The following is a 16,291-nucleotide window of genomic DNA, read 5'->3' as shown; positions in this document are numbered from 1 at the left end:
ACTAAGTGAAGATTTGTTCCTTTGTCCAACAAGAAGAGGGCATATTACAGAAACACACTGCATAGTCAGCTGAAGGAAATGCACTAGTTTGTTTTCTTCTGGATGAATAATTAACATGCAGTTAATTTAAAGGAAAAATGTATGCTAATACATTCAAGTGAAGTTTTAGCTACTCCTATATATGTTTTAGAAATCGAATGTGTGCAAAACAACTTATTTTGCAGGAAAAGGGTACTAGTTGAAAACATCAGCTGTGCTTAAATATAATGCCCATTATATGTTATTATTCTGTGACTAGAGAAAACTTGTAGTTGCAGAAAGTGTATTACAAAAATTCTGTATTCTCCTTCACTGAGTTACATAAAAGTGAGCAGAATCCAACTGAAATTCAATTAAAAATGAGATAAAGCAGAAGCATAGACCTCGCTTATATATGGGACTTCCTCCAGCTTCATCCTTTGCATTGTCAAAACTCAAACAGACGGAGCAGAAGGAGTGCATTCAGTTCTGAAACTGAAGCCAGAACAACAAGCAGAAGATCCAGGCAATCTGCTGTGTTCCTCACAAGGAGAATTTACAAATACTGGGAATGTTTTTAATTGTCCATCTCTCACAAAAAGAAAGGGAAATAGCCTAATGACAACACAAAGTTTTAAAGTCAAACACATCTGGGAGTATTGTGTTAATACTCTGTGTACAAACAACAGGTGTAAAAGTTCAAGCACCAAAACCTAACATACTGTAAACTCAGGAGGGGAATTAAAAGGAGAATCAAACTGGGAGGAATACTGGGGCAGATCTACTTCTGTCAATATTGAGTGATGTAGTATGAGTTGTATCAGCCCTTCTTGTTCACCTTTCTTCCACACCCCCTCCAAGGCACACATTTACCTGTGGCCTGAACAGATATTGTCCACTTGATACGTGTAGTTAATAGACACATTAACTGCATTGCATGCATGCTCTCTGTGTGTGTTTCATCAGGAAGGTGTGAAGCTCTCTGTCTTCCTGCAAAGGTGGGCCAGGCCTTAAAACTTTACAAAAAAAAGTGGCTATCTGAAATCTGATTCAGTAGTCCATGGTGCCTATAAAATGTCCTCTGTTCCCTGCTGGCAGCCAGTGCAATTCCCCTTCTTCTTACCAGGTGTAACTGTTCAATTAATCCAATTCTCTGTGAGGATGGGGTAAGTTTCTACCATTTGCAGAGGTGATGAATGCTGTGCATCCATCTGATGTGGTGATGCAGCTGCGCTCAAAACAAGCCTCCATGTTGCAAGCAGGCTCCAAGGCACTCCACAGCATCAGAAACGTAGATATTGACTGAATTTTGATATGACTGTGGCACTTATCAAGGAATGGGGAAACAAACTTCCCCCCAGACCCTATTCTGGGTATTTATTTTGTCACAGCTATGTTCACAAACAATCCACGTGATTCCTGTCTGCTGTGGCACGGGGCAAAGCATATGCAGCTTGCACACATGTGACCTTTCGTGCCTAAGCAAATGCATATTGCAGAGGGAGCAGCTATAAAACCTATATATTTAAATGTGAATATTATAATATTGTCTTCATAATTATCATTCCCCTTGCTAGTTTCCAAGATGCTCTGGGAGGATCAAAACACAGCTGCTTCCCTACTGAGAATTTTCACACTTATCCCAGCCCCAGGTTTGTTTCCATCCCGGCCAACAGACGGCTCGGAGCTGCTGGTCCCCGGGCATGGCAGAGCTACGACTGTTGACTGTTACTTTTGAAAGAAGGCTAAAAACTGACAGGCTGTTTGAATACAACTAAGGAGGGAAAAAGGAAAGGACTTCGCTCAATCCAAATGATGGTCTTGCAAATCTTGGCTGTTTTCCTTTAAGCCAACTAGTGATTTTTTTTTTCCTTGTGTCTACAAGAACATCAGCATTTGAAACACCAATGCGGGCTTAAGGAGAAAATGGATTTTCACCATATGAACTGTATGCATAATTTCCAGATAGGAAATGGCATGTTACTTTATTCACATACATTCACATTCATTTATTCACATGAAAAATAGTTCATATTCTCAGCTATGATTGACATAAGGTACGAAGAGGATTTCTTCTGTAAAAAAGCAAACAAATTATGAGGAGTAGGAAGCAATAAGGTTGTTTATTAACACTCTTCTATCTTCACCCTCCTGCCCACCCCATCACCCGTGAGATGGCATTCCAAATCCTTGACACAAAATGATAATATATAATATCAACCATACGTTCTCTGCCATTCCCATCTGAACCTCCAGCACTGCAAATGTAGTCATCTTCTTTCCACAGCGGGAAATAGCAACATTCATACTTGTGCATTACCTTTATTTGGCACTCAAACCCCTGTGAAGTAGAAATTTTACCATTTAGCACCATCCCAGCCTCACAAAATACAGACTTTCAAAGGATAAAGATAAGCCTATGATGTCTGAACAGATTCAAGATGCTTTACCAGCATTTTCACAAGGCTCCTGTTTGATTTGCATGATTATTCGGGTGATGGAGGTTAACTACCCTGAGCAACGGGAGGAAATCAAGCCATGATCTTACATGCACAAATATGCATAGATTGAGGGGTTTTATTTCATTTCCTGCAAGATTACTGGCAATGCCTATAGTAACGCCTATTTTGTTAATTTTAGCTTTTATTACAGCCATCTCCAGGAAACGGCAACATTCCCAGAGATAATCCTTGAGCAGAAAAGAAAGTACATTGATGGAATACATTTCTTCTTGCAAATTATTTACCTGAGGCAAAAAATATTTATCAGCTTTTCTAATTTGGTGGCATAGTACAGCTCCTGGTGCATGGTGAGCTCAACAATTAACTGGTTTCACTGATGTTTAAAAAAAAATTATACAAACAGTGCTGAACACAAAGGTAGTTTTCCACCACTTATACCAAGGGACAGCACTGTGCTTGTTTCCCTTGTGCAAGTTCTGGCACTGAATGAAACAAGACTGTTTTTTTTTTTTTTTTTTCCCATGGTTTGTGTCAGAAATCAGGAAAATGAAATTTAATGACAAATTTAGTCAAAGCAAAACTTAGTAGTATGTTACAAAGATCTCAAAGTTTATAAATAACAGCAGGTAACTTCAAAGAATATCAGGTGCTGGACTCGGTGTGAATTCCCTATCACAGCAAGGCAAGAGGAGGAGGAGGAGGAGCGATATCTGATCCTTCAAGGTTCAGTAAACGTGGAGCAATTGTAATTAATCTTCAGTGACTCGTGATGCAGTATCACTGTAGCACAGGACTGATGACAGGGAGGTGTTCCCAGGAGACAGAAGTGAGTAATTTGGTGCCTCGTGGACAGTGCTCAGAGACATGAGAGAAGTCTGACTTAGCAAATGTCAGGGTACATCTAGAATGACCAGAGGTGAGCCAATGTCCTGGCGGGGACACGGAGGACAGGATTCCCTCCTGCCTGTTTATTGGCAATAGACACAAAGCCCTTTCCCTGGCCTGCCAGTTAGGGAAAGTTCCTCTCCAACCAGCACTATCCCTTCCTCTTGGTTGTATAGATTTTTAAATAAATGTATCAAATTGAAAAAGAACTGTTCACATGTTTATGGAGCTTGCTAGAAAACTTGCAAAGGTCTGTGCCAGCTGGGTCACTTCTGTGTGGATGCTTATGGCACTGATGACATGGCACACATGTGGTGTGTCCTCAAGCATGAAGCTTCTCAAAGGGATAGAGAAAACAAACATGGGATTGAGAGAGTGAGCTCAGCACTATGTGGGAGCAACCTGAGGTTGAAATGGCAATTAAGAGGTATTGTCCTGCAATGGGAGACACTGGGATTAGGTACTGACAGGGATTTGGTGGCTCATTTCCCCAGATGATTTTCCTTTAATATGAACTGAAATTTTTTGGGAGGGTAATGTGTGATGCTTGGTAGAACTTAGTTAATTAAAGTTGGCCAGAAGCCAGGCCATCTAGCTCTATGATTGTTTCTGCTTTTGTTAGTTGAGGAACATTGGACTGGTTCAATACTTCCAGTGAGGGAGTACTGACACACATGCCAGGTGCTTGGGAGGTGCTGTTTGCAACAGGGCTCTTCCCAGTCTGAAATGGATCATGAAAAGATTGAGTGGTGTGGGGAATCACTGAGCCACTGAGCATATCCCCTTTCGGAATAAATGCTCTCTATTACTGACAGTCCTCATTGGCGTTCTGGCTGTTTACCTGTGTGGATGTGAGTGACCCAATTCTGCCTTCAAACATCTCTGAGAGTAAATTGTGGTGTGGTTTGGTGTGGTGTGGTGTGGTAGCATGACAGAATGGGTTTAGGGAGGAAGGGCAGGGAGAAATCAACAAGATGCTCTATTAGTCATTAAAAATACATATGTATGTAATATAAATACATGTATGAGTATATATTTCTATGTATATATGTGTGTATATAAATATGTCTGATCTATACATAATGTATACAAAGAGTTATGTAATTTAGCCATTTAACTTTCACTTACTTTCCCAGAAACTGTTTGTGTGTTTCTCAGTGTGATTTTCCACTGTTCTCCGGGGGGCAGGGCCTCCTTGCATGTGAAGTGTCTTTTCTAGCTCAGAGAGAAACGCTTCTGCTGCTGAAGTCAGTGTCCTTAAACTCAGGGCCTGCTCATGGTCAACTCTCACCCAGAAGTTTTAGGTGACCACTGTTGACTCTTATGCACCTGTGGCAGCTGTGACAATCAGCCACAAAGGTACCTGTACTCCAGCTGGATCTGAAGTGATGTAAGCCAAATCATCAAAACCAATTAAAACAAATAACTAAGCACGCAGAAGAATGCACTCAGCCTAAGATGCTCCAGTAGACCAAAGCATCTGTGCACCCAGCTGTTTGGTGTACAAAGCAGATGTGACAAGATGTTTGGACCTGGTGTTGTTTATGTATCAGGAGATTTGGGCTGGATGGATTCACAGGCTATAACAAATTTATCCTGGCTTGTTCTTTTGCTACAGCCTATTCCAGGGGACAGACACGTGGCGTACAGAAAACCCGATGTGTCAGGAACACTGAATTCTTGTATATTTGCTGAGAGGTCTCTACAAAAGCCAGATCAGGGAATAAAAACTCTTTTTTGGAATTTCTAATTTTTAAATTTTTTTTTTTTAACTCTTGTTGAGAGTATGTTCAGTAATATGGAAAATAGCAAAATTATTCGTGGTGTCCTTTCACAATTGTTATTCAATAAAATTCCAACAAGCTTATTGTAATTTGTTCTGAAACATAGGATCTTATAGTGTGGATCTCCTAATATTTGGGATTTCAATTCAAGCACTGATTTTGGAGTCGAATGCTTTGTGAGAATCTCATTCTTCCTGCAACTTCTTACCCCCAGAGTTTCAATCTCTTCTGGTTGCAGAGAAAAGCCTGGAAACATAACCCATATTAAGTCTCAAACACCAGACGGCAAACAGAAATATACAAAAAAAAATTTTTTTTCATTATCCTGATTTTTTAACAGTTAGAGTTGGCAATATTGCAACTGGAATTTGGTTTGAATGAAGACTAAGGGCTGAATGCCAGCTTACTCTCTCTGTCTCCCTCTGAAGAAAAGCAATTCTTGGAAATGCCTGGAAACGAAGGGCCTTGATTCACTACTTCCTTCCATGGCAGCTCATGCTGCCTTTACCCTGCTTGTAAGCCTAGATTCTAATATTCATGTATATTCCTAGCTGTGTCCAAATCCAAACAGTACAAATTCTCTTTTTCTTTAGAACACGATAAGCTCAGGTAAAAAATGGTTTGATTTCTGTGATATGTGAAACCTGGATCTATTTTAAATAAGCCCTAAAACCCATCTCTGAAACTCCTAAAACAGGGTATGTCAAATAATCTGAGAAAATTTTTTAAAATAATGTTTTTATTGTCTTGTTTCTTCTGCAAGTTTTTTCCACAAGAAATATTGTGAATTTAAAAAGCACTGATTATACTCTCTGAGTAAAATGGCTTCTGAATTCACATGCCTGGACTGTAATCCTTCCTCAAAGCCACTAAATACTGGAATTCAATAGAAAAGGAGAAGTTGGTTCAACTTGGAATTATGGCAAAAATGGAAATTATGGGAAAATGCCAATAATTTTAGTTAATGCAGTCTTTTCTACCCAAAATTTACAGTCTGTTGATTGGCCTACCATTAATGTAACCTTCTCTTTTTGGATTGAAAGAGAGTAATTTGTCAATTTCTTTTTAGTTAATGAGAGATTAGGGTGAGGAAAAAAAGCCTTACATCTCTGCCATACCACCCCAAATCCTTTGTGTACCTAAATATACTAGAGCCCCAAGGGTGAACTGTTTGTGTACATATTCCTGTACTTCCAGCAATGTTTCTTACACTGCTCAAAGAGCATGGGCTCACAACTTACAAAAGGTAGTTAGCACAGCTTTCAGGTTTGTGGCTCAGTTTTGGGGCTCTGGACCTCAGTGTGCTCTGGCAAACCATAATGAACATTTTGAACAGTACAAAGGAAACGCTCTTCTTACAACAAAGGATGTTGTTGACAAGGTGACAAGTTTGATTGGTCACATGAAGTGGAACTGGTGCTGCAGGTTTTGAGTGTTGTCTCCTGACAACTCATGCATTAAGCCACACTATACTCTACTCATATATAGATTGAATGCATCCAAGAATCAATGGGGAAGGCAGTAAAACATATGCTCTGAAGGCTCAAGTTTGACTGAAATGATCCATAAGCATTGTCCTGGTGCTCTTCTCCATAGTGAATAACATAGGGGACTGCTTGTCTTGCCTCAGAAAGGCTCTTCATTGTAGCAACAGGTAAATAATCCAAATTTGCCCTGGTCTGATGCATTTTCCAGCACAATCCACCCCAGCAGTCCTGCAGCACGCACTCTCACGCGAGCAATGCATGGCGGGGACAGAACCAGGCCACTGCTGTTCTCAGAACTGTCTCACCCATTGACTTTCCCTGGCAAGCACAAGGTTCCTGCAGCAGCAGTGTATTACCTCAGCTGCCAGTGTCTTCTGTCACTGAAATATTTTCCATCAAAGGGAAACCTCTGTGAAGCAGCAGAGCACAAGGGCTGGCTGTCAGCTTAAACTCTTGTAATGCTTAACCCGTTGCCTCCCCTCCACAGTGACTCTTCAGATTAAAAAGATTCTCTTTGCTTTTGATTAGTCTCCTCCTGACACAATCTAATGCAAATATTTGATATAGTAGAAAATCAGATATATTGTCAGCAGGCAGCTGAGACTCTCTTATGAGTCTATTTTCTTTTTCAGTAATCTGCCTGCCATTTCTGGCCACAGAGTAAGTTCAGTACTACTATAAATTGCAAAGTTTGCTGCTGTTTGCTGGGGAGAGATAGAAAGTTGTATCACACAGAGTAGTGAGAGGATGCCACTGAAGCTTCCTGATCTCTACAGACTCCTTCACACCCACCCTTTCCCTTGTGGAGAACAGACAGGAAAACACCCATTCATACATGCATAAACATACCATATCTTTGCATACACTACAAAAATTTGCCTGGGCACGGCAGTAAAAACATTGGAGAAAGTACTTTTGAGGAAGAAAGATGAGGATTATGCCAGTGCACCTGAAGCAAAGTTATTACTACTTGTAACTTGTGACACCAAACACTAATGGCTCTTTTAATTAGACATGTTTTTGTTGTCCTCGTTCCCTATCAGTGCAACATAACCAATGGATTTACCTTGAAAATACGGATGAGCTCACCTCTGCTCCTGATATGCACAGCCACTGGCCGTGTGTCGCTGGTGAGCCATGTGCACATCACATGCTGGTGGCATGACAAAGGCAAGATGGGTTCTGCCTCCAAAAGCATGCTTACATATGCTCTTTCTCGTACAATTTTAGCTGTCATGTGGCACAGGGTATCAGAGACGCTACACGTGGGACGGATTGTTTACAATTACACGCCCAGCAAAGGGCCAGAAGTTATAACAAAAAAATTTGAATGTGATTTCTCATCTCAAGAAGCCAGATCAGCAGTTTCCCTTGCTACTATGCCCCACTAGCAGGAACCATAAGAGAGCAAGAGAGCCCCAGAGATACCACACACTGTGCCGGCCTGGGGTGACCCTTAAGTCCAGAATCCATTTGATTGTCTAAGGGTAAATTTAAAGCCTAGCAGGAACAGAAGGGGACTGAAAAAGACAAGCTTTTTATAACACAGTTTTTAATAAAAGGTATACAGTTATGTGGTGTATTGTTGGGTTTTTTAACAACCTTCCTTTTCCTGGCAGTTAGTTTTGGGTTTTAGTCTCCATAAAAAAAAAAAAAAACCTCATCTAACAGTAGAAAAATAATTTCCCATAGAAAGAACCCCACATAGGGTAATATCATTAGGCTGACATGTTTTTAAATAAAGGCCTCTAAAGGCAGGTATGTAGATTCATTCATGTTTAGTCACCTAAGTAAATGGATTAACCCATAGAGCATTAAGCATGTGCAGTTCCCACTGTGTCTGAACACCTGTCCATGACTTAGCGAGGATTTCACTGCCCAGTTCTGGAAGCACAGATGTGAAATTCGCAGTTTTGATTTTAAAACCCGGACCTTATTTTACAGACAATCAGAAGTTATTGTTGTTTTTTTTTTTTTTTAAGAAAATGAAAGCATTCGCTGTAGTGGGGAAAGAAAAAGCACTGCAAAAATTAATCAAAGGAAAATGTGAAAGATTTGATTCTGTTATGATCTGCACACAGAAATCCTGACTTATGTGAGGCTTGGTAAGTCTCTTTCATGTTGAAATCAGTATGAAAAGGGAATTAATGTTGTGAGTACGAAGTACTGAGAGAGATGAAAAACAAACAAACAAACAAACAAACAAAAACTTGTAACCTTTCCAAAACATTTCAAACTTAAACAAAATCCACCTTAGGAGGTTCCATTGTAGCCTTCTTCTGTAGCTTAATTTCCTGCTAAAACTTTCCAGTTAAGTATGATGACAGCAAAGCGTTAAAGGATTTTCCCCTATTTTCCACCCCTTTCTAGGAATTAATCATTTAGTGTGACTAAAGATGCCACTTTGTGTGTAGAGGAATGACCTATTCCCTACAAAAGCATGTGGGTATCTCACAATCCTGGGCATATGATGATGGCAATATCAAGTGAATCAGGCATCTTGAGTCAGCATGCTGAATGAAGTGTTCCAAACCTCTGTAAAGGGCAATTCCCTTGGGTCAAGTTCAGGTCACTGGAGCAATGCAGGGAAACCCGTGCAGAAAACGCTGTGTACAGGCCCCAATTTACAGGTTTGATTTATAGCTGCAGCACAGAACTTTCAGCATTTTCAGGGGACTTTTACATTGAAAATCTGAACTAATTATCTGAAAATAACATCTGTTGCATTCAAGTTCCAAAGAATGCACCTATTAACAAGGAGGATCAGAAAAGCACTGATTATTTACACATCATCTATTTTAACTACCTGGTAGCAGTACTGGAATCATAATAATTTCCTGATCCCTGGCATCCTTAATCACAGAATAAGAGCTCATGGCTCCTCCAGGAGACAGCAGAATAATTAACATACCTTTGAAACATCTTCACCTTTAACAAATGCAGTGAGACTAAGAGCACAGCTTTGTGACTAGACCAAGAGGTAAAAAATGCCAGCCATTAAAAAGCAGGTTTGCCAAATCTACTGCTGCGTTGCTTTTTCTTTGCCTATCTGTGTATCTGTTGTTGTACAAAAGAGCTTTCAAGAACTGGCCTGAAGAAGCATTCTCATTCTTTCTTCCCATAAAAAAAGCAGACCTGGCACAGGCACAGTAAATAAAAATAACAAGCATATGATGCCCAAGATGCATGTGAACATTAAGTGACGTTGGCAGCCCCCGCAAATAGAACTCTGGTTAAAAATAGCCTTTGTCTAAATGTGGAAAGTGAGTAAATATAGTAGCAGTTTCAGCTTACTACAGAGGCTTACAGGCTCCAAGTAACAGAGCTTATTATAGAGCATGTGCGTCAGCAAAGGGGAGAAAAGGGGGAAAAGAAAGACGACGCATTCTGCAATTAGTATCTACAATGAGACACAAATTAACTTTTCCCCTCGTTATTTTTCTTGTTGTTTGAGAATTGTTACAGTGCTAAAGTGGAAAAGAGCTGGGATTGAGGAGAAAGCTGAAGCTAGCACCGAAGAGCAACACAGGGAGCTTTCTGCACGAAGGCTGGTCACACAGAAAATGAGATATAAAAAGAGACAACAGGACAGACTGTGATCTCAGGTCCTCTTGAGACAAATAAGGAGCATCATAGCCTGGCTAGAGGGAGCTCTCCTGGATCTGCCTCCCTCATTTGACTGAACATAAGCCAGTGAGCCAGCTTTTGAACTGGCTGAACAGAAAGCAACACCAGTGCTTTCCCCTGCCTCTATTCACTCTCTTCTTTCCAAAGAACCCTTGCAAGTTTTTTAGTGATTGCAAAACTTGCTTCACTAAATGAGTAAGTCTGCTCTACCTCATGTCTCACTTCATAAGCAATTTGCTATGCAGTTGAGGCAGGGAAAGCCCACAAACAAAACCTGTGGGATATCTTACACCTGGGGAAGAGTACCTGCTGTGTAATGCATGTGTATATTTAAGTAACCTTCCCAGGATGTTATCTGCAAGCATGACTTTGCCGGTAGGGAATCCTTCAATATTTTTAACATTCTCCTCTGGTTGAATTGACAAAAAGGAGACAAACATTCCCTGGTTTGTGTCTCTGATCTCCTCAAATCAGAGGGAGAGTGGGAAAGAGCCTTTGTATTTCTTCCAATGCTCAATTCAATCAAAGCACAACTCCCAAAAGTTTAAAGTCCTCCCCTCATTCATGCAGAAAAGGACACTTTTCACAGGGTTCAGTGGGTTTCTGCTTCTGTACAAGTTTCTTATCTTCTCACTTTGCATTGAGAAGAATGGGGCGACAGTGCATAACAGAAAAATAAATGTTTGGGAGCAGTAGATGAGATACAGCATGATATAAAAGTTGTGGCCATCTAAGAGCTGTCAGCGAAGTTGCCTTATTCAAATGGCATGGTAAATAAATGTTATAAATTCCTAAGTAGATCCTAAATTAGCTTTTGGCATAGTGCATCACTATAACAAGTTAATTTTGCAGCTCCAAGGAATAGCCTTATATGGTTCACTTAAGTAATCATACTCAATGAATGTTTAAGTGAGAACCATTTGCCAAATGCAAAGCAAGTACCATATATAACCTCTTACACAACTACATAACACAGCAATGCTGGCTGGTTTTCAAAGTACTGGGGTTTGTACAGATTATACCTGCTAACTCCAACCAACACCTGAGTCAAAAAATAGCTACCTGGAATATACTACCATGACTGTTTAGGATTAATAATTTAGCATTTATCCTGGCCTATCTTCCTCATCATGAAGAAGATCCCTTCCCTTCCCTTCCCTTCCCTTCCCTTCCCTTCCCTTCCCTTCCCTTCCCTTCCCTTCCCTTCCCTTCCCTTCCCTTCCCTTCCCTTCCCTTCCCTTCCCTTCCCTTCCCTTCCTTCCCTTCCCTTCCCTTCCCTTCCCTTCCCTTCCCTTCCCTTCCCTTCCCTTCCCTTCCCTTCCCTTCCCTTCCCTTCCCTTCCCTTCCCTTCCCTTCCCTTCCCTTCCCTTCCCTTCCCTTCCCTTCCCTTCCCTTCCCTTCCCTTCCCTTCCCTTCCCTTCCCTTCCCCCAGTGTGACAAACAATAGTTTTGGCAATCTTCCTTACTTTCATTGTTTTTCTAAGAAAGAAGAAATAAGAAAGGAAGGGAAGGAGAAAAACAAAGTGCCAAATCCTTCAGTTATTATCTCAAAAGAATTTGAGCCTCCTTCTAGTGTAGTGCATCCTTGTCCCAGTATTTGTGCTGTTTCTCTGGCTTTCTTCTCTTACAGCCATCAGTGGCCAAAAAAAAATGTATTCAGGAAAGGCAATTACAACATAATCTGTGTAAGCTTAACACTGATGGCTTCTCCCTCCCTCCCCCACCCTTGCATCCTCCACCACCTATAAATATGGCAAGCTTAAGTATTAGGGATAACTGAAAAAGTTCAGACAGACATGCCTGTGTCTATTAGTCATCATTCATGCATTGTACCAAAATAACCTGCAGTAGATGTCGTCTTGTTTCTTGCTAGAGAGTGCTGTTGAGTTCTTGCATTCACAATAAATCTGTTTGGAAGACTGCCCTTAAAGAGTTGCCATGGTGATTATTTTGGTACCATAAAGTAGAAGAAGCTAAAGTACTTACTAGACCTATCCAAAATCTTATCTTGGAAAAAGATAAGGGAGGAAAAAAAAAAAAAAAAGAAATCAGCAGATGGCATTTGTCAGAAATTCAACATTCTGATTATTACTGATGTTTTTGGAGGAATTCTCCAAAAGAGGAGTGCATGGGGTACAGGGAAGGGAATGGAACAAAAAAATGACGTCAGGATATCTGAAATTCCTTTAGCTTGCACTATTACAACAGTTTAGGAATAGTTGAAACAGTAGGTGTTAAGTAATGAAAATCTTCGAAGGAGTCTCCTTCCAGACTATTTACTAAATACTTAACATACTGTAAGCTGGAGAAGAGGAAATTGTTATTTCCTTGTGAAAACATCACAGATTTCCAAATGGTTAATTATAGTTCCCTTTTGCACCTTTCTTATGATGGCATCTCAATGGGAACATGAGAAATGTCCCAAAGAAATCTATGTATCAGTCTTTCTACTTTGCATAATAGAGGCACGCGGATGCAGCTCTTCAAATTATGCAGTGTATTTGGTGTGACTGTAATGGAAAAGGTGAATTTAGGTGGATTTAGTGAAATTACTGCACTATTTCACTTCAGTAAAAAAAAAAAGCCATCAGGTTCGCTGCTCAAATGCTAATTTGCTGAATCTCCAGTCAGTCTAGGGCCTGTATATGGATTTTGCACTGATTTAAATTCCAAAGTATGACATCAAACTGGGTCAAGTATGTGTGCAAGCATGCACCAGAACATGATGCTGGGTGTCTGCAGAGTGTCAAGGAGCAAGGGCTGGTCCCACCAGCACAGCACCGGCACCAGCTTGTTTCCTAGAGGCAGCACAGCTGCATCAGGTGGAAGAGACGTGTCCCAGGCAGGGTGTCGTGTTGACAGGTCTACAAAGCTCCTCAGATTTAGAGTTAGCTCAGGTATTACAGCAGGAGGCTTCCTCGCATGATTTAGGGGAGTTGCAATGTGTTGTACGGCTTTCTTCTTTCACAAGCTCTACTTCTGCTCCTTTTAGCTGTCAGTTTTTCTTTCAGGCAATAGCAGCCTCCACTTCTTCACATACAAAGAATCCAGAGTTTTGGTGAAAAACAGCTTTGTTTGCTTTAAACTTTATTTACTTAAAACTGTAAAATTGGCCCCTTCCTGGTGAAAGGTGCCAGCTGAACCGCTCCAGGAACTGAAACTCTTTATTCACTCTGGCGCTCACTTGCAGCCCATTGGAGTCAATGACAAGCCTTTAATTGAGCGGTTTGCTGGCTCCTGGGTCCGGCCTTCCCAGGGCCGGCAGCAGCTGTGCAAACTCCCGAGCACTCCCTCCCCGAGCACCTCCGAGGGAGAGCTGGGTCCGAGCTCCGGGGAGCTGGCTCAGCCCAAAATCCCACCCCGAAACTGCAGCTGCCGAGCAGCCATGGAAATTCACCGAGCTGCTAATTGGGGCTGCTTTCTTCCAAAGAAGCTGTGTTCAGGGCTGGGGGATAATGGAGTTTTTGCTGCCTCTGGCACCTCTGGAGTGTGTTCCCCTTCTCTGCCCTGTGCCAGGTGCGGGTACAATGCCAGCAGGATAAATGTGAGAACATTTGAGGCAGCACCTCATCTCATCTTGGGATGAGCTGTGTTCAGGTGCCGTTCAGGACAGCTAGTCACCACTGTCTTTGGGATTATCCTTGTTTCCCAGTTTTCCATCTCTGTACTTAATTTGGGGATTTTTGCATTTTTACTGCTAAAACCAGGAACCTGGGTTATGTGGGCAAATGTAAAAGGCAGAAAAAGAAAAAAAGACAAATTTTCACCCCTACCTCCAATTAGGGCACTTTTAGGGCAGAAGAGATTTGTTGAAAAATTTCCGGTAAAACTTTCACAGGACATTCACAGCTCTGTTAAGAAAGAAGAAAGCCCCAGAAAACCAAAACACCACCAAATAAAACTCATAAAAGAGTAACCAAAACCAGCTTTACCAGCTTTAGTTTCCATTTCTGTATAGCTGCCAAGAAGATTTCAGAAATCACTTCTGGTCACTTTTGACTGATTAAGTTTAGCTTCAGGTTAGTGACTGGTCATAAGGACCCTTCTGCACCATATACTTAATTAAATATCCAGGCCCTGTTAGCATCTTCTCTCCCTGCAGATCTGAAGAGTGACCCAACACTCCTCAGCAAAACCGGTGATGACTCTTCACAGGTAAAGAATGGACAAAGTGGGAACCTGTGATCAGTAAGGACAGAGATTAAGAGTATTGTGACACAATAGGAAGCTCAAAAGGTCAGTTGAGGATTGTATTCTAAGACTGAATCCAAAGGCAATTTAAATATATTGCACAGTAAGTAGGAGACTTAAGAAAGTAGGGAAAGAAAGGAAAATTGAAATAATTTTATTCAGTTTGTTCTCTTAATGGGAAGAGAAATTGCAAAGAGGTAGCATGTGCTAATAATTTATTGTACAAGAGTTTTGAACAGCCCCATGTCACGTGTAAAGACAATCATTAAGCACTGTGGTTAAAGTTTCCTGCTATAGTAAGAATCTTGTGTGAAAGTTTAGTTTCACCATAATTCTCGAAATATTTACTGACATGTAATAAAACCCTCTTTGCCTCATGTTATTACCACCAAGGTTTCCCCGAGGAATAAGTTTGTTTTAATAATTAGTTTATAACAGATGTTAGAATGAATAATAGAATATTAACCTGGAAAATTTTGGTGTGGAAAATCTGAACTGGTGCACTAGAAGTTCCAGTAAAGCGTAATTGCAGAGCTCAAAAAAAGTAAGAGAAAAATGGGAAAGTCGGTGGCACTGTAGAATAAACACACTCCATGGGCATTTTCATTCAAGGCAGTGTGTAAGTATAAGCCACCTGGAGCCTTGGTTCAAAGTTACCTGAAATTATAGGAAGTACTCTGTGGACATGACAAGTCCAGTTCTAAAGGGCTCACTCATGTTACCCTTCAGTTGAGGTACTGTGGAACAACATTTGGCAAGAGGCTGTAGAATTTGGAGGCCTGGGGAGCAAGATGCTGAGTGAAAGCCCAGGCTAGACAGCAGCAGTGTTTGCTCATTTGACATATCTTTCTTTATTTTATCTATAATTTGGATGGACTGATGAAAGCAAGCCTGGGTCTGCTGATTCTCTCCTAGGTGCTATTCCTCTCATAAAGCCTTACCTTAAAGTTCTTACAGTCCTGCACTTAATTATCAGTATGTTCACTGTTACCTGTGTCAGTCTTATTTCCTCATTTCTTGATGTAATGAGTTGTCTAATTACTGCGACATCAATTACTTCAGCAACTTCAAATAATTACATCTGTGTATTTCAATGACATCCTGAAGAGTTTGGGGGAGGTTTACTTCAGGCTCAAAAGCATCAGGTGCCTCCTGATACATACTTTCTTCCACGAATACATACATACACTTTCTTCCAAGATCTCCCTTCTTCCCTACTTTCTGAAACATCTAGAAACAAATAGATGTCAGTTCTAATTAAAACAATCACCCAAGTACTGGATCTGACTCAGGGATTATCATTGTAATTTTAAGAGTTGCTTTCTCTGCACGATTGTATGAAGTGTCTTATTTTGTTTGTATTCTTCATGTTTCAGTGATACCATACTTCAATTTTGTCTTACCTTCATTTTCAAAGAAGTTCTACAGTTTCTCTTGCTGCATTTATATATACTCAAAGGAGAAACAAAAATAGTAATGAGCCAGGAAAGTTAGCTGAGTTCTGTTACCGTACTGGTATTGTCTGCTATGTGTTTCCTCTTGCTTAATGCAGAACTGCAGTCCTGCCTGGCTCTCACTGAGTCAGGGGAGGGGCAGAGGGAGCTGTAGGAACAGCAGTGGAAGGAGAGCACCACACTGGTCTCTAAGACCAGCTCTTGAACCAAAGTGCCTTTCCATAGCAGTGTCAGTTCAGAATGAGAACACAGGCTGCTCTCCCCATATCCTGTACCACCACCCTGCATTAGTAGAGAAACAATCCGGTAGGCAGAGACAACCACCAAAATGAGCAGCCACAAACCATCTGAAAAACACAGCAGAATTCGCCCTTCCAAGATTC

This window comes from Vidua chalybeata, chromosome 1 (assembly GCF_026979565.1).
Source record: "Vidua chalybeata isolate OUT-0048 chromosome 1, bVidCha1 merged haplotype, whole genome shotgun sequence".
Lineage (NCBI taxonomy): Eukaryota > Metazoa > Chordata > Aves > Passeriformes > Viduidae > Vidua > Vidua chalybeata.
The sequence above is the reverse complement of the archived record's forward strand: the minus strand, read 5'-3'. Positions refer to the sequence as shown.